A 12709-nucleotide genomic window follows, 5' to 3' on the forward strand; every position below is an offset into this window, starting at 1 on the left:
CAGATCGGTGGGAAGCCCCCGTAACCCTCTTGCGGCTTTCGACTTGCCCTCTTCCTGGTCCTGGGAGCCGATCTGGAGTGCGGAAACGTATGGTCCTAGCGAATAGCAGTCTTCGTATGTCGTCTTCACGTCCCGCAAGTAATGTGAAGCGAACACCGAATTGCTTCGCCAGAAGGTGGTACCCAGAAGATCGCTAAGGGACATGTTCTTCTGGAAAGCCACCGAGGTTGCAATGGCTCTAACTTCGTGAGCCTTAACTTTCAAAAGACTCAAGTCACTGCCTTGAACGTCGGAAAGTGCGTCTAAAATGGTGCAACTATAAAAGAACGCCAGTGCATTCTTAGAAAGAGGCAAATCCGGCCTCTTGACAGAGCACCACAGACTGTCTGAAGGACCTCGACTTTCCTGAGTCTTCTGCAAATAAAATTTGAGAGCCCTGACAGGACAGAGGACTCTTTCTGGTTCTTGTCCAAGAATTTCCATCATACCCTTAATCTCGAAGGTCCTGGGCCAAGGGGTAGACGGGTTCTCGTTTTTAGCAAGAACATAGGGCTTAGAGAACATACTGTATTATGGCCTCTAAAACCTACATGATTATTGATAGCCTGAAGATCACTAACTCTCTTCGCCGCAGCCAGAGCAGTTAGGAAAATAACCTTCCTTGTCACATTCTTGAGAGAACGAAGAAAGAGGCTCGAAGGTATTTGACATAAAAAATTTTAGAACGACATCCAGGTTCCAGGGAGGCGTCCTGGAATGAGGTACCTTGACAGTCTCAAAGGATCTCAAGAGATCATGAAGATCCTTGTTGACGGCTGATAGTCTGAATGCAGTTAGACTCAGAGCGGGGAAGTTTGAGGTACCTTTCGAAATGGGGCTGCCTGAGCAGATCTACCAAGGGACGTCCCCATAACCTCCACAGCTCCTGACATACTTCCTCGTGAAGGGTCCACTCGGTCGGTAGAAGCTGACGCTGTCGACTGAGAAGGTCCGCGCGGATATTCTCCACTCCTGCAACGAACCTCGCAAGGATCGCGATCCCCCGCGCATGGGCCCAAAGCAGGATTTCCCTCGCCAGGGCGAACAGGGACCGGGAACGAGTTCCTCCCTGTTTCTTGAGGTATGCCAGGGCTGTGGAGTTGTCTGAATTTACTTGTACGACTCGGCCTGACACTTGGCTCTCAAAGGATTGAAGGGCCAGCAGGATCGCCCCTAATTCCTTGAGATTGATGTGCCAGGACACCTGTTCCCCTCTCCAGGTGCCTGACACTTCCTCCCCTCCTAGTGTTGCTGCCCATCCCTCCCTGGGTGCGTAGGAAAACAACACTAGGTCGGGGCTCTGAAGGCGTAGAGAAACCCCTTCTGCCAACCTCAAGGGGTCGAGCCACTACCTCAGGTGAATCTTGAAAACGGGAGAGATCTTCAGGGTCTCCTCTAGATTCTCCTTGTCTAATCAGTTTTCCGCCAGGAAAAACTGGAGCGGCCTGAGATGAAGTCTTCCCAGGGAAACAAACTTCTCCCGAGAGGAAATGGTCCCCAGCAAACTCATCCATTCCCTCACTGAGCATATTTCCTTCCCTAGGAAGGATGAGACTTTTTCTAAGCATTGCTGCTGACGTTCCTGGGATGGAAAAGCTTGAAAAGCCACTGAATCCATCTGAATCCCCAGATAGACGATGGACTGCGTCGGGATCAGATGGGACTTTTCTTCGTTCACTAGAAGTCCTAGGGACTTTGTCAACTCTAAATTCGCATTCAGGTCCTCCAGACACTTTGACTGTGAAGAGGCTCGGATGAGCCAATCGGCCAGGTAAAGCGAGATACGAATACCCGCCAAGTGAAGCCATCTCGCCACATTTCTCATGATAATCGTGAAGATCATGGAAGCTGTGCTTAGCCCAAAGCAAAGAGCTCTGAATTGAAACACTCGTCCCCCGAGTACAAACCTCAGGTACTTCCTCGACTGGGGATGTCAGGGAACGTGAAAGTAAGCGTCCTGTAAGTCCAGAGCGACCATCGAATCTCCTGGTCTTAATGCTCCTAAAACAGACTGGGACGTCTCCATCGTGAACTTCTCCTTCACCATGAAGCGGTTCAGTCTGCTGACATCTAGGACTGGTCTCAATCCTCTCGACTGCTTCGGAACTAGGAACAGTCGGTTGTAGAATCCTGGGGAGTCCAGCTCCAGGACTTGCTCCACAGCTCTTTCTCGAGCATTTGCTCTAATAGCTCGAAAAGGATCTGTTGCTTCTCTTGATGGAATGAGGACGACAGATCCCTGGGCGACGTGCACAGAAGTGTTGAGTCGAGAAAGGGGATCTTGTATCCTCTCTCGATAACTTCAAGGGACCAGGTGTCTGCCCCTCTTGCTCTCCAGGCTCTCGCAAACGAGAGAAGCCTGGCCCCTACAGGTGTCTGGAGGCGCTGCAAGTCACTTCTTGCCCCTAGGTTTAGGCGGGGCTCCGCCTCTGGAAAGACCTCTACCTCGGGGAGAAGATCTCGAGGAAGAAGCTCCTCCACGAAAGGGCTTCTGCTTCCTGGAGGTCTGACCCGACAACGACGTCAAAGGGACTGCCGGGCGTCTTGACGAGTGGGCCAAGAGGTCTTGAGTGGCCTTCTCCTTCAAGCTGGCAGCAAGATCCTTGATCAAGGACTGGGGGAAGAGATGGCTCGAAAACGGGGAGAACAGCAATTCTGCCCTCTGCGACGGAGAAACTGACTTTGCAAAAGTATGACGCCAACGGCATCTGGTGTTCCCAGGCGGTCACCCATCCAAGTACTGACCAGACCCAACGTTGCTTAACTTCGCTGATCGGACGAGAAGCGGTGCATCCAACGTGGTAGGGCCGTAGGCTGTAAAGTTACAGTACAAGGCCCTCTTCTTCAAGAGGCCCGTACAAAAGTGGGAAGCCAGTTCCTCCGAGCCATCCCTGACTGCCTTGTCATGCAGTTCAACACGCTGGACAGCTCCCCCAGGCCGATCGAGTCGGGACTCCTAATCCTGACGTCTAGAGCCCCCAAACACCAGTCCAGGAAATTGAAGACCTCCATGGTTCGAAACAGTCCTTTAAAATGGTGATCCGTCTCCGACATAGTCCAGGACACTTTGGCAGCCGACAGGAGGAACCTTCTAGGCGCGTCGACCAAGCTAGCGAAGTCTCCCTGGGACGACGAAGGAACTCTTGAGCCGACTTCCTCTCCGGTCTCGTACCATATACCTGCCTTGCCGCTCAGCTTGGACGGAGGCAGGGCAAAAGAAGTCTTGCCTTGGGTCTTCCTTTCCTCCATCCAGGTGTTAACCTTCTTGAAGGCTTTCTTCGTCGCCAGAGACGAAGTCATCTTGACAAACCCTGGCGCTCTCCTCGTCTAGGACGAAGCAAACTGCGAAAAAAGGAGAGAGAGGGCCCGAGGGTTTGAACTTGTCGCCAAACAAGTCCTTAAGAAAAACCGGCTAACACCTGGTAGTCCGTAGACGAGGAAGGGGGAGGCTGCTCAAGGACTGCAAGCTCCCACTCACAAGAGACTTCTCCCTCTTCAATGGGAGAAACAGAGAGTCTCCCAAAGCATTGGGAGAACGAAGGCCTTGCGGTCCAACACGCAGATGGGATCTACGCTTCCTCGCAGTCTTTGATTGCTCTGAAGCATCACGTCGAGCAACCAAAGAGGCGTCCTCCTGAGAGTCCATCCGAGTATCCTGCATGGCAGCGAGAGGAGCGTCCTGACGAGCAGCTACAGAAGCGTCCAGGATAGCTGCTTGTGGAGCGTCACGATGGCGGTCCAGCCGAGCGTCCTGCACGGCAGCGAGAGGAGCGTCCTGCACGGCAGCGAGAGGAGCGTCCTGACGAGCAGCTACAGAAGCGTCCAGGATAGCTGCTTGCGGAGCGTCACGATGGCGGTCCAGCCGAGCGTCCTGCACGGCAGCGAGAGGAGCGTCCTGACAAGCAGCTACAGAAGCGATCAGGATAGCTGCTTGCGGAGCGTCACGCTGCAGCAGAGCGTCACGATGGCGATCCAGCGAGCGGTGAGCACGACTGGGAGACGAAGCATGCTTGACAGAAAGGCCCCCCAGTCAATATAATGTGAAATAGGCTACCTACTTGGGAAGTCTTAACTCCCGCTTAGCCTACGAGTACTAGTTATACGAATTTGGCTCGCCTACGTTAGGACGGTAGATATAAATCAGTCTCGGCGAGATAAAACCTATTCTCGTCGTTTTAACTAAAATTATGGTAGGTTATCTCCTCCCCCTGACTAAAACTAATGTTTGATACTGACCTGAGTAAATTATGGCATCTTTAACGCTTTACGTGCTACTTTGAACTCGCGAAAGCGTTTGTTTACTTTTTACTAGGAGGCAGCCATTTGCCTACGTGACGTCACTATCTCCAAAAACAAACCTTACATTTCCTTTAATAACTCCATAAGTGTTTGATTTTGTTGTAACAACATAGTTACGATAACTTTATTGGACATATCCTCTTCAGCGTCCGCCTTACAAGTCCGTTTTCACGACGAGCACTTTGATTGACCCGGCGTTACTATTGCTTCTTCTTTATTATCGCTTGACTCGCTCAATCTATGCACCTCCGCAATAGTTATTATTTTGTTAGCCATCTTCCAGATGCAAAAAGGAGCACTATTAGTGCGAGAATGAAATCCTGAACTAATAAATTAGCAGGGTGGGAGGCAGAGTAAGCGATCATTTATCAAGCAAACCTGCCCCCTACACCTCATGCATATATTGTGAGGATCTACCGAAGCTTTCGGTAGCCTCACCTTAAGCTCATTCACACAACATACTCTGAAGCTAGCATAACTAGATCCAGACATCATCCAAAGAGCAATCAAAAGCAAATTCCACAAAAGCGTATGCCAATCCACAATCCAAAGACAAAAACCAAAAGTCAAAACGAATACTTAAGTGGAAAATAACGAGTTTACGAAATCCAAAGACGGAGGTACTGAAAACAGATGTTGACAGTACCGGCGACAGAGAAAAATCTGAATAGAAAATGGGAATGGTTCCTGATACCCGCCTCCCAGCGGTGGAATGGGTACTAACCACCTGGCCCACTGCGTGTGCCGAGTTTTGGAATTCTGTCGGACTTCGGAGAATACAGCTATATATATATCTGACAGGTAAGTCGCATGAACAAAATTATAATTACAGTTCATGCAATATCATAAGAGATAGGAACTAAAATCAGTAACAGATTCTGACTATATTTGTTGTAGAATATTTATGTAAATTTACTGAGATTGGGAGATGCAGTAACTCTTTTGGAGGTATACCTGTTGTTTCTAACATTTCTTTGCATTTTTCTTTGCAAAATTACAGTTGTAACTGGCATTACATCTTAAAAGATAAGAACTAAAACAAACAGAAATCCCTGGGCATATTTATTAGCAAGTAAATAAAAAGACATCATGGGAGAAAGAGAGAGAGGAGCAAGACATTCTCCCTTCAAGTCAAGAACAGTCCACCACCCAAAACCTGTTTTAGATCCTCTTATGAGGGGATCCATCCATTAAGGATTAATAAACATGAATTGTTCCGACATGATATACAAACTGTCGGTCATTTACATTAGGAATTAATTACGGCAAAGCTGGACACTGCCGTTAAACTCTTGAACAAGGTGGTTAGGCAGTAATTCACGCCATGTAGGTGGGAATACCCGCCTGCCCAGATGTAAACATTCCAGTTTGCTTTCTGCCATCATGAGTTGCAGACGTGGTTTCAGATCTGTTTGCCTGACTGTCGTTAAGCTCTTTATTATCCCGGTGGGATCTTAGTGTATTTTTGTGTATATATTACGTGTGTTTGATATTTATTAATACAAACCCATGATTAGTGATAAACTTGCATAAGCCGTCATTCCCCCGCATCTGTGTCTTGGTGTGATGGCCAAGGGCGTATTTAAAGGGGTGTTACCGAGTGGTAATGCTTCTCTTCCAGTAGCCCCTTATTTAGATACTGAAGGCATTCCCCTGTATGTTCAGAGGTATTAGTTTGGGACGTAATATCTTCACTTCCCTACATTGATCGGGATATAAGAGTTCGCTTCCTTTCTTGGGATCTCACCCTCCATATACAAGGGCATGACTGCTTCCTTCCTACTTGTGCTGACTGTTGTTTTTGCCCCCTGAGCTTAGAGTTGCGGTGGAGCGGAGGTTACGGGTGTCGTAAGTTCCGCTTCCACGGCACCCTGGGTGGCCTCCCCTCCGTCCTTCTCTCTCCCTGTAGATTCTTCCTTATCTCTCCTTCGGTAGAGATCTCTCTCCTTCACCCTCTTTGCTCGCTCGTCGGGCAAAGACCGCGGGGGCGGGGGTGCCGCCTCCTCTCGCTGCATAAGGCAGTTCCCCTCATAGCGAGAGAAGTCTCCCTCTACTATTCATCTTTGCTTTTTCTTTCAGGTTGACAGTGAGCATTGCAGACGCAGTAGTAGTTGGCTGGATATCTCAGGGGATATCTTGCATGATGGAGTTCCAACGTTCATTCAGTGTTGCTTTTGGACCAACCACAGCACCTGGTTGGAGTGACAGTTCCACGTCGGGATCGTTCCGATCTCTGTCATTGCTGGCCTCCATGTATGACATGGCACTGCATCTGGTGTATCTGTGGTCCATCTGCTCCTGCTGTTTCCTGTGTTATGCTCCTGTTAACTCAACAACAGTCTCTTGGTGGCTGCTCGTGGTCTCCTGCCGCAGCTGTCTTGATCATTCCTGTCACTGCTGGTGACTTTCATGTGACGTTCCTGGCTGTTGCTGTAGCTCCTTCCGAACTGTTTCCATTGCTCCTGCATCGGCTGTCCTGATTGTGCCTGCTGCATCTCCTGGTGGTCGTGCCCTGGGCCACTTCCGTTGTGTTCCTGTCTAGCTGCCTATGATGTTTCGTGTCCACCATCCTGTAGAAGATGTCTGAGTGAAGGTGAAGGAAGTCGCCCTGTGGAAGTAGCCAGTGTCTTCTTCAACTTATCTTCAATTTCGTCTTCTGCTGCCTCTTCCCTTCCTCTCCCGAGGTCCAAGGGGGTCCAGGAATTTGGACAGACCTCCATCGGTCGAAGGAGAGGAAGGCTGCTTCTTTAACCTTGATGACCTTGGACGTCTAGAGACTCGTCTCTGATTGGCTCTTCCCAACCTTCGGGTTAGGAAACCGATTTGCATACCCCTGGGTTTTGTGTTTCGGCAGCCACGGGCACGCAGACCTCGGTTTGCGATCCCGTTCCCAGTCCTAGAGGTTCTGCCTCTAAATACAGGGGGCTGCTTCGGGGGCTCGTTCACGAGCCACTCCAGGTACTCAAGATTCAGTGGAATATGGAGTATCCCGATCTGGTCTCTAGAGTACTCTCCTCGGCCCAGTTCCAGAGCAGTTCGAATTTAGTTCTTCATTGGAGGGGTGTCTAGAGCTCTCGGCTTGCACACTGTTGGCCCAGCGTTCGAGTCTCTGACCGGCCAATGAAGAATTAGAAGAATTTATTTCTGGTGATAGAAATTCATTTCTCTCCATAATGTGGTTTGGATTCCACAAAAAGCTGTAGGTCCCGTTGCTAGGTAACCAGTTGGTTCTTAGCCACGTAAAATAAGTCTAATCCTTCGGGCCAGCCCTAGGAGAGCTGGTAATCAGCTCAGTGGTCTGGTTAAACTAAGATATACTTAACTTAAAAGTTCGAGAGAAAGAGCCGAGGCACCCAGGTGTCTCAGCTCTTCCTGCCAGCACCACAAGCGCTCCCCAAGTGCTTGCCAGTGTTCCGTTGGGTTCCCACCCTGGTGTCTCAATCCTGTCGGTTTGAATGCCAAAAGAAACAGGGAAGAGATTCCCTTTGGGAGTCCTGCAGGACTTCTAAGGTACTGCTCTCTACCGGGAGACAAGTTTCTCTTGTTGGCTCTTCCCAGCCTGGGGCGGGAACAGATTCTCATTCTCCTGTGGGGTCTGGCATTACAGGGGCCGTGGGAGCGCGGCCTATCGAGGCCGCGCCCTCATTGCCAGTCTTGGAAGTCTGCATCTAAGTCTGGTTCTGTGCCTGGCTCTTTTCGATTTCTTAGGAAACCGAAAGCAGCTGCTCCTGATTTTTGGGAGTCTCGTGGGTCGCTCGAATTCTATGAATTACGAGCGCTCTCCTGACGAGAGGCACAGGACGAGAGAAAGTGCCAAGACGCCAGGTGTCTCGTTAATGCCCGCCGGCTGCTTCGGTTGCTTGGGCGGGTTTCATCCTCACGTCTTGAACCTTAGGGTTCAAGCATGCAGGATAGCAGACACAGAATTCCCCTTAGAACCTTCTTCTCGAAGGGCTTCAGCCTTGAAGGAGTTTAGAGTTTGGGAAACTACCACTAGTTCATGGCAGACAAGTTCCGCCCTGTCCAGTTCTGATTGTGTTCGAAGCGATCGGCTCGGCTTGCTTGGCTTGCTCGCCCCACCCAGGCCCTGGCCACACTTGCGAGACTGGCTCAGCTTTCCAGGCCTGCCTCCCAGTCCACTGCATACCACCCAGCCTGGATCACATTTGTGTGATCGGCTCACTTCGGTGCGTCTCGGCTCTGCCCCACTCGGTTTATCAGAATCAGGTTCTTGGCTCTTTTCGGGTGAGCTTTCTCCTTTTCCCAGGAAAGCGCTTTGCCACGCCACAAGCACTCTTCCCCCATGTGACAGTACAGGCAGTCCCTGGTTTATGATAGGGGTTCCGTTCCTATGCCGTATCATAAACCGGAAATTGTTGTAAACCGAAAAATCTTCAAAAATCGCCAAAAGTCCTAAGAAAACCTTACTTTAATGCTTTGGGTGTATTGAAAACGATGTAAACTGCATTTTTATTGTTTTCATAAAAAAAACTCCAAATTTTGATTATTCTGCCATTTTGGAGCCATATTTCTTCCGTCGGATTGACGTATTACGCGTCATAACCCTGGAACATGCGTTGTAAACAGGGAAATAATTTCTGATGAATATATTTGAAGTGTTGTAACCTCGGAACGTCGTAAGCCGCCCCCGTCGTAAACCAGGGACTGCCTGTAATCTCCTTCAGTTGAGTATCGCTCACGGTCCGCCTCTCCTGCTGGTCTTACTGGCAGGACAGGTAGGGGTATTCTTTCTCCTCACCTTTTCTCTTTTCCTCTTGGTTGTTCTGAGAGGCGCGAGACAGACATAGAGAGCTCCGACGAATTTGTCTTTGGAGTTCGGCTGCCTGGCGTGCTTTGGGTTTCGGTTCCCCGATTGTCTCGTAGTACAGCCAGATAGCTGAGGAGGGTTTCATGGGATCTGTCAAGGTCTCCCTCCAAGGAGAGAGGTACAGGAGTTTCATGCTTCGGAAGCAGCGAGGGTTTTCCTCTTCAAGTTGAGATCGCCCTCATTTTTTCGGAGAACTTTGTGCCGATTCATCAGCGCGAGGATCCCAGGGTCAGGACCGTGGCTCCCCCAATGAATAATCTTCATCACTTGCAACCCTTGCAGTTCCCGAGGTGCCGAGAGTGTCAGGGACTGCTGCGGTCCTGGCTTCCAAGAGCGTTCTCGACCAGATAAATTCTTTTCTTTCGACAAGGAGTTCATTCAGGTTGAGACTCCAAGCTTCTTCCCTGCCTTGACAGACTACGAATTCTTGCCTTGGAGGGTCTTGCCGACTGCAGGTCTGTGGGCAATTTTGGTGCTAAGAAGAAGGACTTTGTCCCAATTTGGATTTTCGGTTTCGTAAGTCCCGAGTTGGCTCGACCCTTAGGAATGAACCTTTACTTGGTTCTGCCTTTCTCTTTCAGAGATTTGCCAGATACCCTGGTAATCAAGGTTCGTACCAGGGCACTGCCTTGTCCTTTGGACAATGGCCAGGACCTTGGAGTCTTAGTCATCACAACTCAACCTCGAGTTCAAGCCAGCCCCCCTCAACTCCTAAGAAGTCCCAGGCTTCGGAAGAAGATCGCGGAACACATAGCCCTCTTCTTCCCTTCTAGGAAAGTGCACATAACTGTGTCTCTTTCCACACTCTTTCCCATAAGGGAGGAGGGAGAAGGGAAGAGAGAAAGAAGTATCATCTAGAAAGAAGTTCTCCTACTGCTGATGACTGGATGAAATGATACTTATCGAGTCCCTGGAGCTGGCAGCGACATTGCCGAGACCTGGGAATGGATTCCTTCAAGAGAAGTATCAGTTTCCCTTAGGTCTCGACAATTCTTTTCATCAAGCTTCCATCCTGCTTCCTCTCCAATGCTCCCAATTCGGGAAATGCCAGCCAGGCTAGAGCTAATTGTCTCGGTATACTGTCATCTTGCAGAAGCTTTCTCATGGTGGAGAATGGAGGTCTGCTTCCATTCCTCCATCCTTCTTTCTTCTTCAAAGTATGAAAAAAGGTTAGGCTATGCTTGATTGAAAGAACCTTCGAATATACTTGCATATTCCCCTCACATTGTGTGTGTACTTGTGGATTCACCGATCGAGGAATAGGCGCACACCGGTAAGACTTTGTCTTGAAGGTGTGTGACCAAGACGATTAGTACCTTCTCATCACCATCCTGGGCTCAAGGCAGCCTTTTGGCCTTCTGAGAATTCAGGATGAGTTTTGCAACACTCAGTGGTTTCATTGAACAACAAAACCACAGTAGTGGCATTTTTCAACAAGAGAATCGTTTTTTATTCCTGTTTCATCTGTCGACATGTGCAAGTACTTGAGTGTTCTATAGCACACTCGACAGATCAATTAGCCAGATGCATTCCAGGTTGGGATGTATTGATAGGCGAGCTTGGCCTCGGGTTTGAGTGATCAGGACAGAACGTGCTGCTCACACTTTTTTTCACGAAGATTCACGAAGAGACTGCGCAACTGAGGATCCCTTCCATCTTTCTGTTGCCTCCATGCACAACAAGTCGGTAGTATTTCTCGTTCCTCCGTTCCAGACCCAGGGGCCGCTACGGTGAGGCATGCTGTGTTTTTGGGAAAAATTCGATATCTATGTTTTTCCTTCCATATTTGTCTGTTCCGCTAGGGGTTCACAAGCATTGCTCACCCCGAGTTACAGACAAATGCTGGAAGACTTCACGTTTCGCCCGACCTGATAGTCGAGGCATCGAGAAGAGTTCTGCTTGACCCAACCTCCTGTAGCTGCTACCAAGAAGTGATTCTTGAGGCAGTACATCCGTGTGTTCAGGACTGGGAGACCTTCCAGCTTTCCTTGCAAGGATAGGCTTTCTCGCCGAGCGGCAACGGATATAGCTGGATATTTCTTTAAGTCCTCTGCAACATTGTCCCAGGGACTTGATCCGTCTTCGGTGGTGGGTGTCGTTGGCGGAACTTCTCGTGTCAGAGTTGCTCTTCAAGTCTGGACTTCCTTGTCTTCTTCGCCGAGAGTTGCTTCTTCCCCTTGCATTTGTTAAGAACGTAGGCCCTTGCGACCTAGTCTTTTATCTGAAGTAGCCACCTTCTCCTGAGTCGAGATCTAGCTATGTACGAGAAGCTTCTTCGGTCTTGCTGTCCCAGGGAACTGTTCCCTTGGTGGCATGTGACTCTCGTTTAGGGTTCCTGTCCCATGCTCTGCATGCGCCCTTACGAGAGTCGTCGGATGGAGATGTGCCCTCTTAGGACCATCTCTCGTCTTGCTCTGGCCTTGGCGCAGAAGATGGAAGAACATGGATGGGGATCAATATCTCGACTCCTCGGATGTCGTAGGTGGACTCTGAATCCATGGGCATCTATTGTCAGGTTTGAGTCCTTCTTGTTCCTCTGCTCCTTGGACTTTGTGTTGATGATCCAGATCATAGGAGCTGTGGTACTTTCCGAAAGGGCTTGATATTCCTAACCTGGATGTTGTCAGTGTTTTTGCTAGTACACTCTCTCCCAAGGAAGAAGTGTCTAAGGACACATCTTTCTCCTGGCTTTGTGAAGGGATCGAAAGAGGTACTTGGCAGCTGGCAACAACGATACTGGTACTTTCCACCCGAGAGCTCACGAAGTCAATGATTTGGTCCATCCCTCACATTGTGGAAGTTTCTGTTGGTCTGGAAGCAAGACGTGGTCTCATAGACCACACTCTTGTCTTCCTGTGGTCTTGCCCACAGACCCTTGGAACCTTTTTCCTTGGCCCTGTGGTGGCTGCTCAACAAGTTGTGTTTTCTTACCTGGCTCCTTCAAGAGGACGAGTAGCATCTCGCTTAAGGTGTTGGTTCTGGAAGTGAGAAGGATACCGAGAGTGACTGGCCTCTCTTCCTCCTCCTTCCCCTCCTCCTACTTCTTCTCCGGAATGAGAATAGGACTTGAACCAATAATTGCTGGATCTGGTGCTGATGTGTAAGACTACACATCGAGCACCCACTCTATTTTTCTTCTAGAATCACAGAAGCAATTCCACTCCTTCCTCTAGAAAGGGGAGGAAGGAGAGTCTGACAATAAGGGAACCCTAGCTCAGCTTTTCTTTACTGCCTCCGACTCTATATCCTTCCAGCCTATTTTGTATGAGTTACGTTTCCTCATTCATGTGAAAAGGTCCAGTATCTGACATTTGATCTTGCAGTTCCTACACTCCAATCAGTATGTCAGAGGCACGGTACTCCTCCTCGCTCTTTCAACCAGGGGGAGTAACCCAGGTGTGCAGAACTCCAGTCAGTTCAGGAGACTCACTCAGATTCCTCCCTCCAACCAGTGAGTCTTCCTAATGTAAAGGACTAACAGGTTGTATGTCGTGTTGAATCAAATCAATTTTTAAAAGTAAATTGTATTTTTCAACCATACAA

The 12709-nt window shown here is 49.3% G+C and overlaps 2 protein-coding genes and 1 non-coding gene across 6 annotated transcripts in view; 2 read left to right on the forward strand and 1 right to left on the reverse strand.

The window, feature by feature from the left end:
• The window catches only part of LOC136838168 (uncharacterized), an 864161-nt gene that overhangs the window by 659481 nt on the left and 191971 nt on the right, over window positions 1-12709 (forward strand). The gene's annotated exons all lie outside the window — the stretch shown is intronic.
• LOC136838185 (gastrula zinc finger protein XlCGF57.1-like) overlaps window positions 1-12709 on the forward strand; it is an 87776-nt gene that overhangs the window by 11857 nt on the left and 63210 nt on the right. The window lies entirely within an intron of this gene.
• On the reverse strand, window positions 2736-2854 carry LOC136838209 (5S ribosomal RNA). The gene has a single exon (XR_010852898.1). It is a non-coding gene; the product is annotated as a 5S ribosomal RNA (ribosomal RNA).

Source organism: Macrobrachium rosenbergii, unplaced genomic scaffold (assembly GCF_040412425.1).
Source record: "Macrobrachium rosenbergii isolate ZJJX-2024 unplaced genomic scaffold, ASM4041242v1 171, whole genome shotgun sequence".
NCBI lineage: Eukaryota > Metazoa > Arthropoda > Malacostraca > Decapoda > Palaemonidae > Macrobrachium > Macrobrachium rosenbergii.